Source organism: Apis florea, unplaced genomic scaffold (genome assembly GCF_048593485.1).
Source record: "Apis florea isolate Af1SG1 unplaced genomic scaffold, ASM4859348v1 contig_3758_pilon, whole genome shotgun sequence".
Taxonomy (NCBI): domain Eukaryota; kingdom Metazoa; phylum Arthropoda; class Insecta; order Hymenoptera; family Apidae; genus Apis; species Apis florea.
Window position 1 is genome coordinate 1,058,537 of NW_028256839.1, and position 20,053 is coordinate 1,078,589.

At 22.7% G+C, this 20,053-nt stretch overlaps 1 long non-coding RNA gene across 1 annotated transcript; it reads right to left on the bottom strand.

Moving 5' to 3' along the window:
- Positions 1-1,865: 1,865 nt before the first annotated feature.
- Positions 1,866-6,484, bottom strand: LOC147656470 (uncharacterized). The gene is made up of 2 exons (XR_015294389.1): positions 4,668-6,484; positions 1,866-2,709 (listed from the first exon to the last, which is right to left on the bottom strand). It is a non-coding gene; the product is annotated as an uncharacterized LOC147656470 (long non-coding RNA).
- Between the last annotated feature and the right edge of the window lie 13,569 nt (positions 6,485-20,053).

Here is a 20,053-nt window from a genome sequence, read left to right on the forward strand (position 1 = left end):
ATTAGATATCAATTGATGGAAATTTCATATAAAAGATACAGCTATTCAAACAAGAGTTGGTATAGGTAATGAAATTGAGAAAATGTCCACGCGCGTGCGTATGCATTTAAATAAGCAAAAGGTAAATCCGAATTGGATAATCGTACAAACGTGGCAACTTAGTATGTATGATGTTTCGAAACCTTTTTCCCTCTCTTTTTCTCACTCTCCCTCTACTTTGCTCATTCCATCTTTCTCATGGCTTGCTCGCTCTCTCTTAGCCTTTCTTTCTGCGGTCTCCCGCGATTTCTAATTGGGCAACGCAATTTCCTTCCTTCGACTGACAGGAGGAATTCCTCGATTGCGCCAACATCAACGTGCATTGCTAAACTTTCCTCTCCTCGGTTATCCTTCCTATCTTCTACATCCTTTTGCCATTTTTCGTCATTTTGGTATAAGGAAGTTGAATGTATATATATATATATATGTGTGTGTGTGTGTGTGTGTGTGTATATCTAATACTGATAATGATAGTGGATGATAATTAAAATTTAGAAAAATGTAAAATGTAAAAGTATTTATTGTTACGATATAACAGTGGTGTAACGTGTATTCTTTTTTTATTTATTTCTTTAAGAAATAAATAATAATCCAATAAGAAAAAATTAATTTACTGATTACAAATAAATACAAAATTTTTTGTGATACTTAGATTTATCAATTTATCACAATAAAAATAAATTTTTTTTAATGAAAGTAAATAATTGAAGAGTTTGATAAGGATTTTGATGATATATGTTTTTATTTCACATCTTTTTTATTTTTAATATAATTGTCGAATATAAACTATTGTTAAAATATTTTCTGTATCATAGTAAATTTGTTTGAAAAAATTCTTCCTTGTTTCTTTTGAAAAATTCACTTCAAAAAATTTTTTAACATATTTCCTTTTTTATTAGACATCCATTCAATTATGAATATTGATATTACTTCACAGAAGTTAATATTTTTCAACATTTAACTTTTCTATTTGAATAAATGTTGATTTTTTTTTTTAAAAATGAACAATCAGAATTTAATTCGTCATTTAAAATTATATAAAAATATAAAAAAATAATTTTATATTGAGACATGTATTTTAAAATTATTTTAAAAAAATTCTGAAAGATTTTTATAAATTTATTTTAATATAGTTGTTTAAAAATAATAATAAAATTAATATTGAAATAAACTTTTATTTAAATAATTATTGAAATAATATTTTTATTTTACTTTTATTCATATTGTTTATTTTAAATAATATTATTTAAATAATAATAAATAAATTATTTTAATATTTATTATTTTGCTTGGTATTTAGATATTTATTGTTTGATTTTATGAAAATATAAAAGTATATATTTTTCTGTGATAGTATTATTTTTTTATTATTCTTTCTTATATTTTTTATTTTGCATTTTAATTTCTCATTATATATGTAACACTGAACATATTTTAAACAAAAAATATTGGAAATAATTTCATTGAAACAAAATAATATTTTTATTTTATAATAGTAATAATTATATTAATGAATGGAATAAAAATAATTATTTAAAAAAAGTATAGAAATAAACATAAAAAATTTAAATACTCAAAAAACTTTTCACTTAATTTTTCAATTAAAGAATAAATATACGTGAATATTATATATCTTTCATTCACTTTATGACGTGTAAATACAAATATTAAAATATAATTCCAATCGCTAGATGGACAGAATTTCATGAAAATAATGTTATATTGAATTCAATAATATGCAATTGCAATTAATAATGTTATATTTCATGAAAATAATATTATATTGTATTGCATGTTTAATAAAGAAAAATAAATATATATTTCAATTAAATATTTTTAAATTTTTATTGAAAAATATATATGTATATAATCGAAATACTTATTATTTTCATCAAATTAAATAATTGTTTTAAATATTATTTTGACTAATATAATGACAAATTATTATTTTAAATATAATTCAAATTATATTAATAAATTTTTCTATTATTTTAATTTCTAACAATTAGTTCCAGTTATTCTTTTAACTTCTATTGTTTAATTTGTATCTAACATAATCGAGGAAATAATTTTATGTAAATATTTTTATCTTTTATGTCAAACACAATTATCTGAGATTGCTTAATATACAAAGAGTTTTATTACATATTTCTTATCTCTAATTTTCTATTACCATTTGAAATAACCAAACATTAAATATCATTTGAAAATAATCTATTTCTCAAACAATTTTAATTTTAAAATCTGTTTACAAACATCTAAAATAAATCTAATAATTTAATTCCATTTATTATTTTCATTTCAAACGAAAACTATCCTAATTTAAAAATTAATTCTAAATTACAATTTTCATTATAAACATGGAACGATAAAAATTTTCTAATTGGATATTATAAATTAATTGATTTGCAAGCAACTCTTCGTCAGTCAGTTCGGTGGTTGAAGAAGCGGAGGGAGAGTGATAATTCTCGCAATAGCCGCAATCGATCGAAACCGATTTGGTTGCGGACACGCGACTAGAATATCTTCGCTTCGTGATTCGAGTGTCCTGCATAATTGAGTGCATTCCTCGGCCACGCGGATTCCGCTTTGCGTCGACACGGATTCCGTGTCTTGCCGATAATCGTGCGAACATCACGCACTTCCATCATGTGTGACAAAAACGCATTCCTCCAATTGATAGATCATTGTGTCGCTTAGGACTTATCGAAAATTCTTATTGAAATAAAACGTTTATTTTTTATTTGCTGGACTATTTTACTTTAAATGATATTATTTGAATATTTGTAATTGTTATTTATAAAATGAAATTATTAATTTATAATTATTCGAAATAATTATTCAAATAAATTATTTGGAATAATATTTCAAATATATATAATTTTAAATATATCAGATCTTATATTTTCTTTTCTGTAATAAAAAATATCGCATTTTCTGACAAATTGTTATCTATCTTTTTATCACAAATTCGTTGCCTTCGTGCATCAATTGATAATTTGATCAGATTGTAATAATTAATAGTATCTATTTACATTATTTCCTCCATATCCAAGTGTCAAAATGTTTATAAATGTTTAAATCAAAATTATAAATTAACATTTTTAATTAATGTCTAAATTTAACCTTTCAACTATTTTAATTAATTAATTATTCGTAATCAATGTAAACAATGTCAAAAAGATAATCATTCTTGAAAACAAGTTATTTTATATTGTCATGTTATCCATTTCATATTGTCACATTAGAATTATTTGTATAAGGAAATACCAAATAATCATTCACGTTAACTGATGATTAACCGATTCATGGAAAGTCTTTTAATTATTTATTGATATCAATCGATAATTATTTCTAATCGCAAAATGAAACAAACAAATTTTGCCTATTTTCTACATCATCTTAAATATAGATATCATCATTCAGATATAGTCTCAACAGAGAATGTTCTTAATACAATATGTAGTTTATACATATTATTTATAGTTTGTATAAAATTTTTACTTTGAATATTATATTTTCATTTTGGAACATTTTGGATATTATAATTCTGATAATGATGATTCATCGTAATATCTTATAATAAAAGATTATATAAAAGATTTGCAAGTCACTTATTTAATTCTCAGATTATTATAAGATTAAGAAGCACGTTGACTGAGTAAAAAATGACACATACTAGTTTCAAATTTATTTAATTTTCATTATCATCATTATTTCATTCATTGATTTATTAGATTAATTAAAAAATATTTCAAAATAATATTTCAATATTCCAAATGATAAAAATATATCATATTGTAAGTAAATACAGATTTTAAAGAGATAATCAATTAAATATTGCATAATATAAAACAACTTTGTAAAAACAAAGTTAAAATGTTCGTATAAGAAAATATTCGTATGATCAATTACAATTAAAATGCTAGAAAAAAAATATAAATCTTTTGAAAATATTCATCATCAAATATAAAGGAAAAATATTTATAATTATATACGTGTGAATAAAAATTTACAAAACAGCAGAAATAAACATGTAATAAATATTCATATTATCGTTAATTTCTTTAATTACAATATTTTTTTATAATTTAAATATGATAATTTGAAATATGACATATTATGAAAAAAAAATATTTTCCACTATTTTGTATATTTTTCAATATTTTTCTTCCGATTATTAATAGATTTTTTTTCAAATTTTAGAAAATATAATAGTAAGAAATAATAGTAAGAAAATATAATGAATAATATTTTTTATAAATAATGTTCAAGATTAAGCCTAAGATTTTAATCGTAATTAACTATATGATATATTTTTCGCAACAATTGTACACGTGATACGAAGTATTTATTGTTAGAATAGTTTAATGATTCAGCTTAGATAGGAGATTATCTCACAAAACGTTAAGTATCTTTGTCTGATCGGAAGTGTTTCATTATCGTGTTTCTCGTGTCCGAACGGATTAAGCATCGTTAATCAATTCGATAAAGAAAATCGAACGATAAACTTGTTCGAAAACTCGTACAATATTCTTCGTATTCCCGAGAAACTCTTTGTCCCTGTACTCATACTTATTTTCGTAAGATTTCGGTTGCGTAGATAACAGACTTGGACTGGTACTTACATACATCAACAATATGGGCGAACAGGTTGAGACAAAGAGTCATGATAGAGTGGTGAAGCGGTGAGAGATGGAAGGGTGTAGAAGGTGAGAAGTGGGGGAAGCAAACTAGAGACTAGAATCGAGTATTAATAGACTCGGGTGGCTGGAAGCCGGAACTGAAGAGCGCACCTCCTTCTAGTCGAGTCGCCCGTTCGAGTTGTTCGAGCCGTAGAAGACAGAAAACTGGACGAAGAGAGATAGAGAATAGAGCGAAACAGCGATAGACGGTGAGAGAGAGAAAGACAGAAAGAAATAGATGGACAAAAAGGACAGGTAGAAAGAGCAAGTAGGAAAGAAGGTGCGCGCGCATGAGAAAGAGAGAGAGATGTTGGCTTATTTATAAACGCAAGATAAAGCGTGGCAGTGCCGTGAGAGGAAGCCGTTCGAGCATGGCTCCCACGCTTCTAGATACGCATTACGTATGCGCCTTAGCCTTTCGACTCTTACATCGCACAACCGCTCAAATGGACAATCATGGAACCATCGTTATCCACTAATGCATACAGTTTTACCATAGGTACATATGATTGTTCCGTATACATGCTGATTTTCAAATAATACGCGAATAACATCTGGGTCACTTTGCACCAATTACAAGGCTGATATCATTAGTGAAATATTATAAAATATATTGTAATTTATAACTATTATGAATAATAATAATTTCTTATATTTCTTAAAGAAAAATAGTAATAAAATGAATGAGATTTTAGAAATATTAATTAAACAAATTTTATGTCATTTCATTATTTTATATATTTGATATATAAAAAACAGAAAATTCTAAAAAATACACTATTACTTATAATTTGTAAGCTATAAGTTGCAGCTTGTCAATTATATTTATATATTTATATTTAATAATATACTTAATATTATTAGATTATTGTGCAAGAGGATTCTAGGATTTTAAGTTATACCGTGTTTCTCTGATGCATACGTGACACCGCCACAATTCCATGATACGTGATCGCGGATGTAACGTAATGATTTTAGCGGCCTAAACTGTAAACTATCGAAGAGTATCGAGTCGTGCAAAAGTTGGTGGTGTAAATCAACACATCGGTATTGGTTGCGTGTCTCTAACGGGCTCGTTGTGTGTTCCCAAGCCACGTGAAAAGCTATGCATACACAGAGATATCCAACTTATAGATAATACGTAATACCGTACCGTTCCAACCGGTACTTTTAACTCGGAACTCGTTTCAAACTTGTGTTTTTCCCTCATCTCGATCTATAAGAATTAATACGCTATTTTCATTGCTTTTTTTCAATCATCCAAAAATTTATTTGTTTATTAAATATTTTTTAAATTTTATTTTTGATCAATAAAACTTTCGTTATTCTCTTGAGAGTATTGTTTGATAGTAAATAATAGATAAAATGAAGATTAAAGCAGGATTGAAGATCTCTTTATTCGAAGTAGAAATTTGAAATTCGTTACGGAGTTTGTTGGCAATCGGCCGAAATTTCATACGAGTAAGCGAGGAAGAAAGTCGGGCATAGGATTTCCTCGGAATCAGAGGAAGAGGTCGAGCTGACGGATACCCGAGCGAAAATAGAGTCGACCTCGCATAGACGCGTTTCTAGACACAAGGATAGACGTTAGGAATTCGAGTTCCTCCGTAACATGTTCTTGCAAGAATCGATATAAATACGACGGCACACCAAATTAACGTGTAAGAGGCACAAATTTTATTGACTTGTCATATAATATGGAATATCGTCGTTTCGCAATAAAATAAATTTTGTAAATTTTATAAATAAAACAAAAATATTAATAATGATAATCGTTTTATTTCAAATTGGAAAATATTTGACAAAAGATTAAAAATAAAATCAATTTGTGTATATGATAAATAATTGTTATATTTTTCTACGATTTAAATAGTACTATAAATAAATTTAATTATAAAATAATCAATGTAATCGATGTATTGTATAAGAGAAAAAATAATAATTCTCTCTTACTTATTCTAAATTTATCTAGAATGTTATAATTATGAAATAATGTGAAAAATTTTTATTCATTAGAATAGTTTTATTTAGAATAGTAAAATTTATGAATTATTAATATTATATAATAAAGTGATATACATTATATAAAAAAAAAAATACAAGCAATTTGTTTGGATTTTTCTTTTTTTCTTGTAAAACATAAGATAAAATTAATCTAATTTATAAACAAGAGAAAAAAGAAAAAATCATTGAGAGTTAAAATAATATTTTACAAATAATTAGTAAAATATCTTATAAATATTTTATATTTCTAAATATAGATGATATTTACCTAGTAAATTAATTTTTTTACATCATTCTAAAGATTTTTCTAAAACCTCTTTTTTAAAACAAACGATAAGATTAATCTAGCTTGTAAACACGAGACAATAAAAAAAATCATATCATGATAAAATAATAATATTAAAATAATATTAATTAAATAATTTATAAATGATTAAATAATAATATTAAAATTACAAATATCTTATATTTTTAATAAATATAAGTAATATTTACATAGTTATTAAAATTATGTAAATTTACTTTATCTTCAAAAATTTACCAAATATACGATTGAAATTCAATATATACAAATCTTTTTGAAAAAATATCATACTTCTTAAAATATTTTAATACGTTGACACTAAACAAAATGAAAAATAGTCCTTTTAAAACAGAGGATAAGGCTGATATATACACCTAGATTTCCAAAGAAGAAACCTCAGAAAGGTTGGGAACCGGCGAGAGATGGAGGAAGAGGAGAACGAGCGGAACTGAGGTCCGTGGAGCTTCCTTTCCTTCGGACATGCCTCGCTGCTTCTTCGTCCTATCCCACAGATTACGAACAACTTTGCTCTCTTTCTGTCTTCCTTCACCTATCTCTCTTATCTCTGTTGTCTCTCTCTTGAACGCGACGATACAATAACCACGACAATGCCGATTGCTATTACAACCGTCTCGGCCTCGAAAGTAGGAACTACGTTCGACGCACCTACTTCCTGGACGACCATCACCACCAGCGTGCTTCTCTTCATCAGTTACCACGTCATCACGATCTCCATCCGATTTTCTTTCTACGAATGACTCTTCTCGAATGTCATAAGTATTTTAAGCGAAATAGATGTACGAACAGATGTAAATGCTTATCTTAAACATTATAAAAGTAAGAAACACTGGATTGTTATCGATTTCATTTGTTGATAGATATTTTCTTTTTTTTTTTTCATATTCTTATTCTTTTAATCGTTGTTATTTCTCTAATTATTATTTTTCTTAATCATAGATTCTTTTTCATTTTTTAATATTTTAATGAGAAAAATAAAATAGATAGTAGATAGTAAAAATAAAGTAAAAAATAAAATACAATATATTTTTATTTATTAAAATCTGTTTTTTTTTTTTTAATTAGATTCTTCTTTTAAAGAAATCTTAAGAATTAAGAAATAAAAAAGTCTATTTACTATTTATATGATTAATTCTATTCTTCTCTTATTGATTTTATATCTCTTATGATAAATAAATATATTATAAATATATAAAAATATTTTCCATAAATTGTTTTATTGTTGTGCACACATAAATAAGTTGATAAATTTATTTATTTGTTTTTTCTAATTTATTATATTGCAATTGTATCAATTCGATATTAAACGAAAAATAAAATTCGAATATAGAATTAATATTTCATGGAAAAATAAAGTAGATAAAACTTTTCAAAACTTAAAAAAAAAAAACAGAAACATTTATTTTGCAATTAATTATAGTTATAACTCGCACAATAATAAATAAAGATATTATTAATCAAATTTATTACTAGTCAAAATATATAATATTAGTAAATTCTTTTTAGCAAATTTGACAATAAAGAAAGTTTTACAAAAAAAAAATTAATTATTTTAGTTGTTCAGAGCTAAAAAAATTTTTGAAGCAATAAACTTTTTTTATATCAAGAAATAGTGTTTCAAATGATAGTATGTACTTCAAATAAGCAGTTTTCAATTTATAACATTACACTATAATATATTATTTATATGTAACGTATAAATGGAAAATAAATTTATTTAACCGGTAATTTAGACATTAAATGAAATACTATATTCAAATAATCCTTTTCTAATTTTAAAATTTTTTTTTATATTTAATAATATAAAATATAATATAAAATGTTATAAAATTCTAAAATATCAATTCACTAATGTTATTATAGTTAGTTAAATTATTGTATAATAGATTTAATAAACATGTACAACTTGTTAAAAAAGAAATTCCAAGGAAGAAAGAAAAAACGAGAGCGTATAGAGGGACAGTCTCGCACCAAGAATTATCGGCTGTTTTCTCTCTTGAAGGTGTCTCGAGCACGTGGCTATGTAGGCGCGTACCGATATATCAGTGCGATACAATGCATATGTATATTGCTGCTGGAAAAGCTCGATGACCTAATCCAAACAAAATAACTCGTGAGTCGATTGGCGAGAGATTTTTCCTGTCGCCATTCCTATGCCGGATCTTCGATAAATTTCATCAATTTCAAATTTACAGCTTGTTTATAAGAATATTAATATTAAGATCTCTACTGCGTGGAAAAACGAAACTCTTCGAATTAGATTCATCATAGAATGGCCTCCTCTCGTCGAGCAGTTCCTCTACTCTGGGTAATTAGATAACAGCAGGAAACCGCTACGAGTTGCATAATATCGATGTTGCGCAATCGATACCTTCACCTTATGTGCGGCTTACGTCGTCTCGCCAAGTGAAAATCACCGAGAGAGTGTGCTCGCGACGTTGGAAGGAAAGAGAGGAGGGGGAAGGAGAGCGGATAGAAAATGAGAAAATATAATGTTAATAGAAAATCGAACAGGTTTGTCCATATTTTACGCAATTAATCTCCAAAAATGATTTAAAAATAAAAGAAATATAAAATATATTTCTAACATAAAATTTATATACCAGTTGAAAGAGATTAAAGATAAATTGAGATAATGTAAAAATGTTATTGGTTTTGTTTTTTTTTTTTTTTTATCTTTTTTCAACATTATTTAAATTAAAGAGGAAAGAGAAATTGAAATTGAAAGAAGAATTGGAACGAGGAAAGGAGAAAGATGAAAAAAAGGGAAGGGGAAGGAAAAGATTGAAAAAGGTAAGCAGGTAGGCAGCAGAGTGTTGCAGCATGCTCGAGCGAGCGTGATAGGTGATGTCATGGTGGGTAAACTGCTCCAGGACACGCTAGGACCCTCTCCACTCAAGAAATCTATCGCAATTGGGCCGAACGATATAAGTATGTAAGTACATACAGGTTGATTCTCTCACCACACTACTCAAAAGACACTGTTACTGATCGCTCATTCTGTTTTTGTTTCACATATATAGAGACGCATACTGTCTCGATATAGATTGCCTCTTATATCACAGTGAAGAGTGAAGAGTCCATGGGATATTTTCGAAATTATAATTATTATAATATTATATAATTGAAAAAAACCATGATTTTTGAAAATGAGAAAAACATATAGGAGAAAAATTTTTTATTTACAATATATTAGTGCGTGATTAGATACAGTCTGATTCGTTCATTCAATTTGATATAATTTTAAAGAATAATAAATAATTAAAAATTTAACGATTTTTCTATTTTAATTTATAAAATATGATAGGTTTTCGTGAACTTGAATTTCACAAAAATGAAAACTCCATGTAAATAAATTTTACTATATATTTTCAATTTATTTTTATCCCAGGTATCATTAGTTTTTCAATTGTATTATATCTGGAAATATCTTATAAGGAAAAATAAGATAAAATAGGATGTTTAACATTGAATTGTTAACAAAAAAAATAAAAGTTTTAAATAGACTTTTAATTATGAGAAAATAAAATATAATATTAAAAAAATATATTTATTTAATAAAATTTATTTAATAAAATATAATATTTTCTAAAGGTATTAAAAAGTATTATTTTTGTTAAAATGATAAAATAGACATTTACTATTAATTTATAAAATAATTATAAATATGAATATTATTAATATTATATATATTAATTATAATAAATGATTCATTTTGAACTTTATATGAGATATTTAGAAGAAAATATAACGTTCATTTCAATTTAAGATAAATAATCGGTGTCAAACGGGCAAAATAAGAATTATAGAATGCAATATTTTACTTATCGTAATGCTTCCTTAATAACAAAAAACTAAGTAGTTATACTAAGCCATTACTACATCGAAACTTCTATACTTCAAATTTTTCGCGATACACACAAGAAAATATTTTCACAAGATCATAATCAATCATAAAATGCTTCGATGATTATTTATATCATATATTTCCATTTACATTTTTTATTTAAGAAAAACATTAATGTTCTGCTTTGTCAGTTCTGTTTTACTCTACTTTCCCCTATACATATCGATATGCACCTACATATACATATCGGTATTATTACTTGACAGCCACTGGCTTTAGGTAAAAGAATCACCCTGTATTGTTCATATACGCAACATTGAGTATCGAATATCGGATATCGATCATCGACGATCATCCTTTTCATAACAACTATCAATATAATTGCCTGTAATTATAATGTTAATACTTGTAATAATTATGATATCATCATCATCAAAAATAATTAATCTAAATATTAATTATTTTTGACAGAATATAATTACAGAATTTAATTACGGAATCATATGACAGATTTTATGTATAATAGATTTGTGCAATGATTTTATTGTGTATAATTATTATTAAGTTATGTATATATATAATGATATGTAATAAGAAAAAAAAGAAACAAACTATATCTATATATATATAGATTCAATTTATTAATTGTATCTATATTTTGTATCTTTTTTTTTCTGCTTTTCTATTTATTTATTTATTTTTATATATTATAATATAGAAATTATCTAATTAAATTGATATTTCTCAAAGTCTGTCAAAATTTATCAGTGATATACATTTTTTAATTTTAGACATAAGCTTATTATTGTGAAATTGTTCTTTAATATTAATTATTATAAAGTTCTATGTTCTTGTTTTATTTATATTTTATATTTTATTTATATTTATTTAATTTTTTTCCTGCTTCCATTTAATTGTAAATTGTATATAATTTTATGGAATTTGAAAAAAATAAAAATATTCATAATATTATTAAATTTTTTTTTATCTATTATTAATTACTATTAAGTTATATTTTTAATACTAACTATTAACATTACCTACATTTTTTTTACATTAAAAGAATGTTTTTAAAATTGTATAATAAATTGTGTATTATTTTTATATTATATATTTTTATATATATTTTAATATATTTTTTGATATAAATACATAACAATATATGGATTATCTTATTTACGTTTTTTTAATAACGTTATATATACATTATTGTCATTCTTTTGTATTTAAATTTGTTAAAATAATTAAAATACAATAATAATATTATGTTAATATAACAATAATATTTTTATAATAAATATTCTTAATTATTAGCGATATCATATTAAATTTATAAAATGTTTTTGAAAATGTGTATATATATAATCAAGAAATATGTATAGAAAAATCATATTTAATTCTAATATATATACAATATATATATATAGATATATCTTAGAATATAATTACTATTGATTATATAGAAATTTCTGAAATTATACTATAGAATCATATCTAATATTTTTTTTAATTTCTCTATTCGTTAATTTATTCTACATATTCATATAATTTAAATATTATTATTATTAGATAGAATTTAAGAAAAAGAAATTCATTATTTTTGGTCTCAACAAAAGTTTTTATTATTATATATAAATTTTTTAATATTAATCCAAATTCTCTTCCTCTTTGAAGATATCCCATTTAATAATCCATTTTTCAAATCTACTTTTAAAAAAATTTACTAATCTTGAATTATATGTAAAAATAATGGATTTCTTAATTTCCCTCTAAAATTCGATGTTTCTAATACAACTATAAATAGAATAAAGTGCCCGAATATTTATGAAAAGTGTACTTATATAATATCTTATCTCTAAATCAATTAATTCTAATAATCAATATATAATAAAATATTTTATTTCTACTTTTATATAACAAATATATTTATACAATATATTTGTACGTTTAAAATATAAAAATTTTTATTCTCCTATGCACAGTGTACAGGTTAAGAATTTCTATTTTCGCCACTACGTACATTGACCAAATTATATTAAGAAAACAAAGGGTGTTGAATCAAAAAAATTTTTTAAATTTTAAAATTTAAAAAAAAAAGAAACAAATCCGGAAGATGCAATTGCAACGAATTGGAAAAGAAAAAAACACGAACGTGAGCCCGAAAAGGCTGGCATGGTTGAAGCGATGGAGAAAGTCTGCTTCCGGTTGAAGGTGTTTTAAGGCGTACTCACACACGACGCGTCGTTTACGCACCGAACATGATTATATAATCGTTTACACTGCAAGAAGTAATACGGGAGTTATGACAATCCACCTTAAGCCGCTAACCCAATTCCCCTGTCTCGAGTCTGCTATTCGCTTTCTTACCTCAGTTACTCGACTGTCGCTTGCTCATACTGTTATGCAGTACGTCGATCTAGTTCTCTAACGAAGAAAATCTAACAATAAAAGCTTTGTCGCCGATATATAGTATGTATATATATTCTGATATCCAGTGAACTCGCAAATAATATCTTTTTCCTACAAAATATATGCATGACAATTTGCATATATGATAAATGAAAAAATTTATAGATATTTATTATTGGGGAAAAATAGATTTTGAAAATGCATAAATAAAAAAATGATTATTTAATTGATCTTGCGAAGAAATTTTTCTTTGAAATAATATTTAAATTAAGAAATATACTAATTAATATAAATGCTATTAATAAAAGAAAATAGTATTTCAAATAAACACTTTCTATTTTTAATATTTCATAGTATGATATAATATATTAGAGTTACATTATTGTATACATATAGTAAAATTTGTACAAACTAAACGTGAGATTTTTAATTTTTTTATTGTTTGTATTTTTTATTTTTGCGAATAGCAAAATAGCAAATAATATATTTATCTATAATTTAAATATTAAAAAAAAAATAGTACTTTCAAGATATTAATTTAATTTAAATATTGAAATGAGATATTGATTATTTTAATGATAAGTAGAATAATATTTAGATAATATTTGATTATGGAAATATTTTAATTCATTATTTTTATTTTTATTTTAAAATATTTCAAATTTTGTTTTATTATTAATAAGGTGCTTGAAATCTCGAAAATCAAGTTTTCAAATCTTGAAACTTTTTGCTATTTTTATGATTCAAAATTCTTAAAGAAGAATTCTTTCCGGATAACTAATAATAATTTGTATAACAATATTACAAGAATATTACAAATACATTTAAAATTTGAAACTTTATTTGGAAATTTTGTTGTACATTCATTTTTATAGGTTAAAAATATAATATGTTATGAGTTTTATATATTGTTAATAACAATGGATGAATTTGCGAAATTTATATTTTAAAAATTAATACAATAAATAATTTCAAATTTATTTTTATAATTATATTATTATATACTTATATATCTATTTAATCTATTTTCATATGACTTTTTTATAGAAGGATTCAACGTAAATAAATCAAATAAATCTTTTAATCTGATCAATATTATTTTTTTAAAACAATAATTTTATCTGAAAAAATATAAAAATTCCTTCTTGTTATTAATTTTAAAATGTAAAATTTATATTGTATTTTTTTTTATTTTATACTTCTTGTTATTGATTAATCATTATATAATATTTAAACTAATAATACAATATCGATAAACATAATATTATAAAAACTATTACATATATTTTATATAAAAAATAATATAAAAAATAATTGATATTATTTAGTAATATAACAAAAATATTATTTTTAAAAAAATTTTTTTTAAACAAATTAAGTATATTTAAATTTTTTTGTAATAATCAATATTATAAGTATATATTTTATATAAAATAATATAAATGTTGTATAATAAAAAAATCCTTAATCATGAAACTAAGTGGTGAAAAATAAAAAAAATTCAAAACGACAATTTAATTAAGAAATATGAAAAACAGATTATTATATTGTGAATTAAAAAGAGTCAAGAAGAGTTAAAAGATGGAGAGGGGAAAATAATCGCCTTTCCCTAACCACGCACGAAAAATCACCGGGAGTGTCTTCCTGCGACGACAAAATCATTGGGCCTGATTATTCAATAGCTATAATTAGTTTCGCCAGATTTTTAGTTCTCACGATTAAATGCTTTAACAATCCTTTTATTTTGCCATTTTTCTTAAAAAATCTTTCAGAATGAATTAAAATTATTATTTTTATGAATATCGAAGGTTAGAATATGCATAATAATGTTATAATCAAATATTGATTAATAATATGTATATGTACCTAAATGATATATTTATTTCATATAAAGAATTTCTAAAAATTGAAATTTATCTCTCAACAATAAATAGATAAAAATATTTATTAATCTATATTTAAAATGTTTTCGAAAAATTTATACTTTTAACATTATTTAACATTAATAATTTATACTTTTAACACTATTTAACATTATCAAAATCTATTTATAAATTAGAAAACTATAACTTTAAATAATTTTCTCAAAAATGATAAATAAATGTAAAAATATTATTTTATGAATTATCAAATTGAAATTATTATTTTATTTGACTTCTTTTTTATTATTCATATTACATTATTAACATTAATATCATTAGATATCATTGTACTTATAGATATTTTATTTTATTTACAATACAATGCAAACTCACAATAATATTGGAATATTATTTTACAAATAAATTTATATATTCTGAAAATTCTGATTATAATAAAAATTTCTATATTTTTTTTTTTTGAATATAATTTCTGAAAATATTAACACTAGAATATAAATATTTATGTTTGTTTTATCATTATAAAATTATATTTTAAAAAATAGAAAATTTGAAATTTAAAAATTTGAAACATTGAAATTTTAAAAAACTATTTAACATTAAAACTTTCTCAGAATAATTAAAAAAAATTCCGATATATGATTATGATATTTGTGTCTTATAACATTGTATTTTCAAATTAATGTAATATATTATAATCTAATGTATATATTTCTATAATTAATATATAATTAATAATTAATAATTTCATTCATTTTTTATTATATCATATTCTAAAAAAAAGATTTCATAAATATAATTGAAATATTATTACATAACTTATCCGAAGTTATGTTTGACTTTGTACGATTCATAATAAATTGTTATATTTAATCAAGATCATCATTATCATATTATGTTAAAAAAATGGAGCATATAAATAATTATGGTAAAATATGGTAAAACATTTGTACAAAGTAAATATATAATGTAGGTATATAATATATTAATTATATTTTTTTTTATATATTGCTTATTTGTATAATTAATTTTTCTATTTATTTATCAACTAGTTAATGTCTTTTGTAAAGAATTGTTGGTCATTAGAATATGTGAAATTTATAAATATTTGGTCAATTAAAGTTTTATGATAATTTAATTTATTTATTTAGAAATGAAAGTATGTTGGTACAAAAAAAATATAAGGGTTGTCGTAATGTCGTAATGCAATTCATTGAAACTAAATATAATAATTCCAACTAATATGGAACTTACTATTATAATGGTACAATAAATATTAATTTAATTATTATTATAAAATAAACAAAAACTTCATTATTTTTTATGCGTCATTGAAGAAATGATATTTGTAATTATTATATAAAATTAGTTTTTATTTAAAACTTTCATAACTATTAAAAAAACGAAACAAAAAATGCAAAACACAATTATATAATGAATCAATAGAATTTTTGTATTAAAATTAGGTACATTTTATTTAAAATAAAAAAAAACATATAATTACTGCAAATAAAATAAAAAAAAAATTTATTTCAAATAAAAAATATTTCCAAATAAATTTTAATATTTTATTTAAGGAATGAATTTTTTTAATGATTAATTTATTTATTAACTTTTTTAATTAACTTTAATTAAATAATAATTAAATAATAATTTAATTAAATAATAATTGCAAATAATAAAAAATAATAAATGATAATGATGAAAATGTTTTTAAATGCGAGAAAAATAGAGAAACTTTTCTCAGAAAAAGCTTTTTATATTTTTATAATGAAGTTACATAACAAATATTCAAATAAAATAGTAAATATTAAAATATTAAAAAAATAAAATAAATATTAAAAATTTTAATATCTTTCAGATCTATTCAAATGATAAAAAATCTATTCAAATAATATCATTTAAAATAAATCATATAAAATAATATAGCAAATGAAAAATAAAATAAAAATTTTATTTCAATAAAAATTTCAGTATTGGTTAATTCTATTTTATACTTATTTAGTATGCGTAGTCTATATAGATTCAATTTCTTCATCAATATATTCCATTCTCTTCCATTTTTTATAAATTAGATAGACAATTATACATTCAGTATATACATATATAATAGAGTCTCGATTATCAGAATCCCTATTAATTCGATTGAATCGTTTGATTATTGTCGATTAAATGAAAATTCGATTATCAAATTTTCGATTTAAAGAAACGTTCACGATAAAGAAATTCGAATAAATATTCGAACAATATTATCTAATAATAAAAAATAAAGAATTTTTATTTTATTTCAATTATGCTTCTTTCCTCTGTCTTTTGGTAATCATTATTCAGTTTAAACGATTTTTGGATTGTTTTTAAAATTTATAGATTAGACATTTTTTATTGGTGACATTTGTACCCTTCATATATATCGTAACGTTGGCGAAACGAAAGCGTGTTGTCTTATCGCTAAAAACGAAATGTGAAGTTACGAATAGATTAGAACACGGTGAAATTATGACTAAATTAACTGATGAATATGTAATTGGCAAGTCAACTATCTATGATATAAGCCAGAAAAAAACCAGAAATTAGTGACTGTGTTGAAAATTCATCAAATCAAAAAGCAAAAGAATTCAAGTGTACGAAATTTACTGATGATATATGTTTAAATCAGTGCTGAATAATATTTGGTGAAATAAATATTTCAAATACTATTTATCTTAGATTCTGTTTAAATAAAATAATATTTTAAACAAAACATAAAAATTTTTCGACAAATAAAATATTTTTATTTTAACAATCTGAATCACAAAATTTTAATAATCTGAAACATAAAATAAAATAATCTGTCTGTGCTTAAAATATAGAATCATCTCAAGTAATGTAATACAGTTTTTTGATTGATTCTTTCTTCTAATTGAATATATATAATTTCAATTTTCTTGAAAATAAATATTTCTGTTTCATTTTTTCAGATAGAAAAATTATCCAGTCATTTATGCTACAATTTTTGATACACGTTATATAAAGGAAAATTGGAAAATTATTTATACTTATAAATGTATTAAATGCGAATAATTATTTTCAGCGATAATATTTAAAATAAAGAAATAAATTAAAATAAATAAGATATTTCTAATAAAACTAATTTATTTATTTTTTGTTTTGTTAAGCTTATATTAAAATCTTATAAAATATATTTTAAAAACTTACTATCAAATAAAAAATTCATTTTCAAAATTATACAAATGCTTTAAAATAAATAAAATAGTATTTAAAATATTATTTTACTGATTTAGATACAATATTTGAAAGATGTAAGATTATGTATTGAAAGACTAAAATGAATAATATTGTTAAGTTTTAGTTTAGTAGTTTTTAAATTTATTTAATATTCATATCGGTAATGTATTTCACAATAAGTAATCTCTAATAGAAAAAAAAAAAAGTAATTCGATTACCGAAACGGTTATGTCATGTTTTGTTCTGATAATCGAAATTCTACTTTTCTTTATTCAAATTTCTTTAATTTAAAACTATCTTCTAAAATCATTTGAGAAATATTATTTTTGAAATAATACAAATATAGTATTCAAATTATTTCAATCACAATTTATTTGTTATTTCTTGAAATAAATTATTTGTTATTTCTTATTGTTATTTATTAATTTTGGTAAAAACGATTGCATCAAATATTTAAATATATATCATTATTATTTCTTATTAATGCTATCACACTTTTACTACAATTATTATATAATTCTTATTCAGAATAAATTTTTAATTAAAAAATAACTATTATTTTCTCAAATAATTAATTCTGTATTCACAAATTTCTTAAATCAAACAAAAAACATAACCTCAATTTAAAACACATTATTCGTCATAATAATTTATGCCATTTAAAATAAATATTTTTAAATTATTTTCAATAAATTTTGCTCAATTCCAAATCTAAGTTTCTAGATTGTAAATTTCCAATTTCTATGTAAGAAGCTATAGATGAAAATTCCCTAGATCAATAACCCCAATATACAAAGTGATTTTAGTTTATTCGTTACCGACCTTGCGCTATTAATTTATTAACCAGTGATCGTATCGACTCTAGTTCTCGTATGATCGAATCGAAATGCATTGGAAACGATTGAAGAGAGTGACAGACAATAAGAAAGACAAAAGTGGAAAAGCGGTAAGTCGGTAGGCGGACTGGGTTCGCGTTAGAATAATAGCGTTATTAGAACTAGAAACCATGCGACTTCGAAGGTATTCGTGTTATTCGCCTTTCACCGGTACCGCGGCTTAATGCTCTTCAGGGCCGACCTCTTCGAGACCCTCTGCGTTTCTTGTTCGATCATTTCTTTCGATTCTCAGCTTCCTACTTGCTCGTTCTTGTTATATTCTCGATTGTTTATTAGCTGGAAAAAATATCATCTTAAGATGTTTACCATATCTTTTATTTTTATTTTTAAAATGAGAAAAACAATAGAATTTATATGATATAGTGAAATGAAGAAATTAAAATCGTATAATATTTATTTTTTATTGATAAAAAAAAATTGGTTTTTAGTATTTCTTATTTTCGTGTGCAAATAGTTCTCTCAAAATTAATTTTTCAAGTGCTTTTTATTTTTTTTTTTTTTTTTGAATATATCTTTAAATATATTTTTGTACTTTTTAATTCTTATTTTTATTACAATTATTTAATGTTTTTTTTAATAATTATTATAAATTTATTGATACTTTATAATACACTAATATATATAATATGTATAAGCAAACAAATTAAAAATATTTATGTATGTTTAAACGATTAATTTATTTTTTATTTTATTAATTAAACAATAATTTTCTTTGATCTATTCCAAATCTAATTCAAATTTATTTC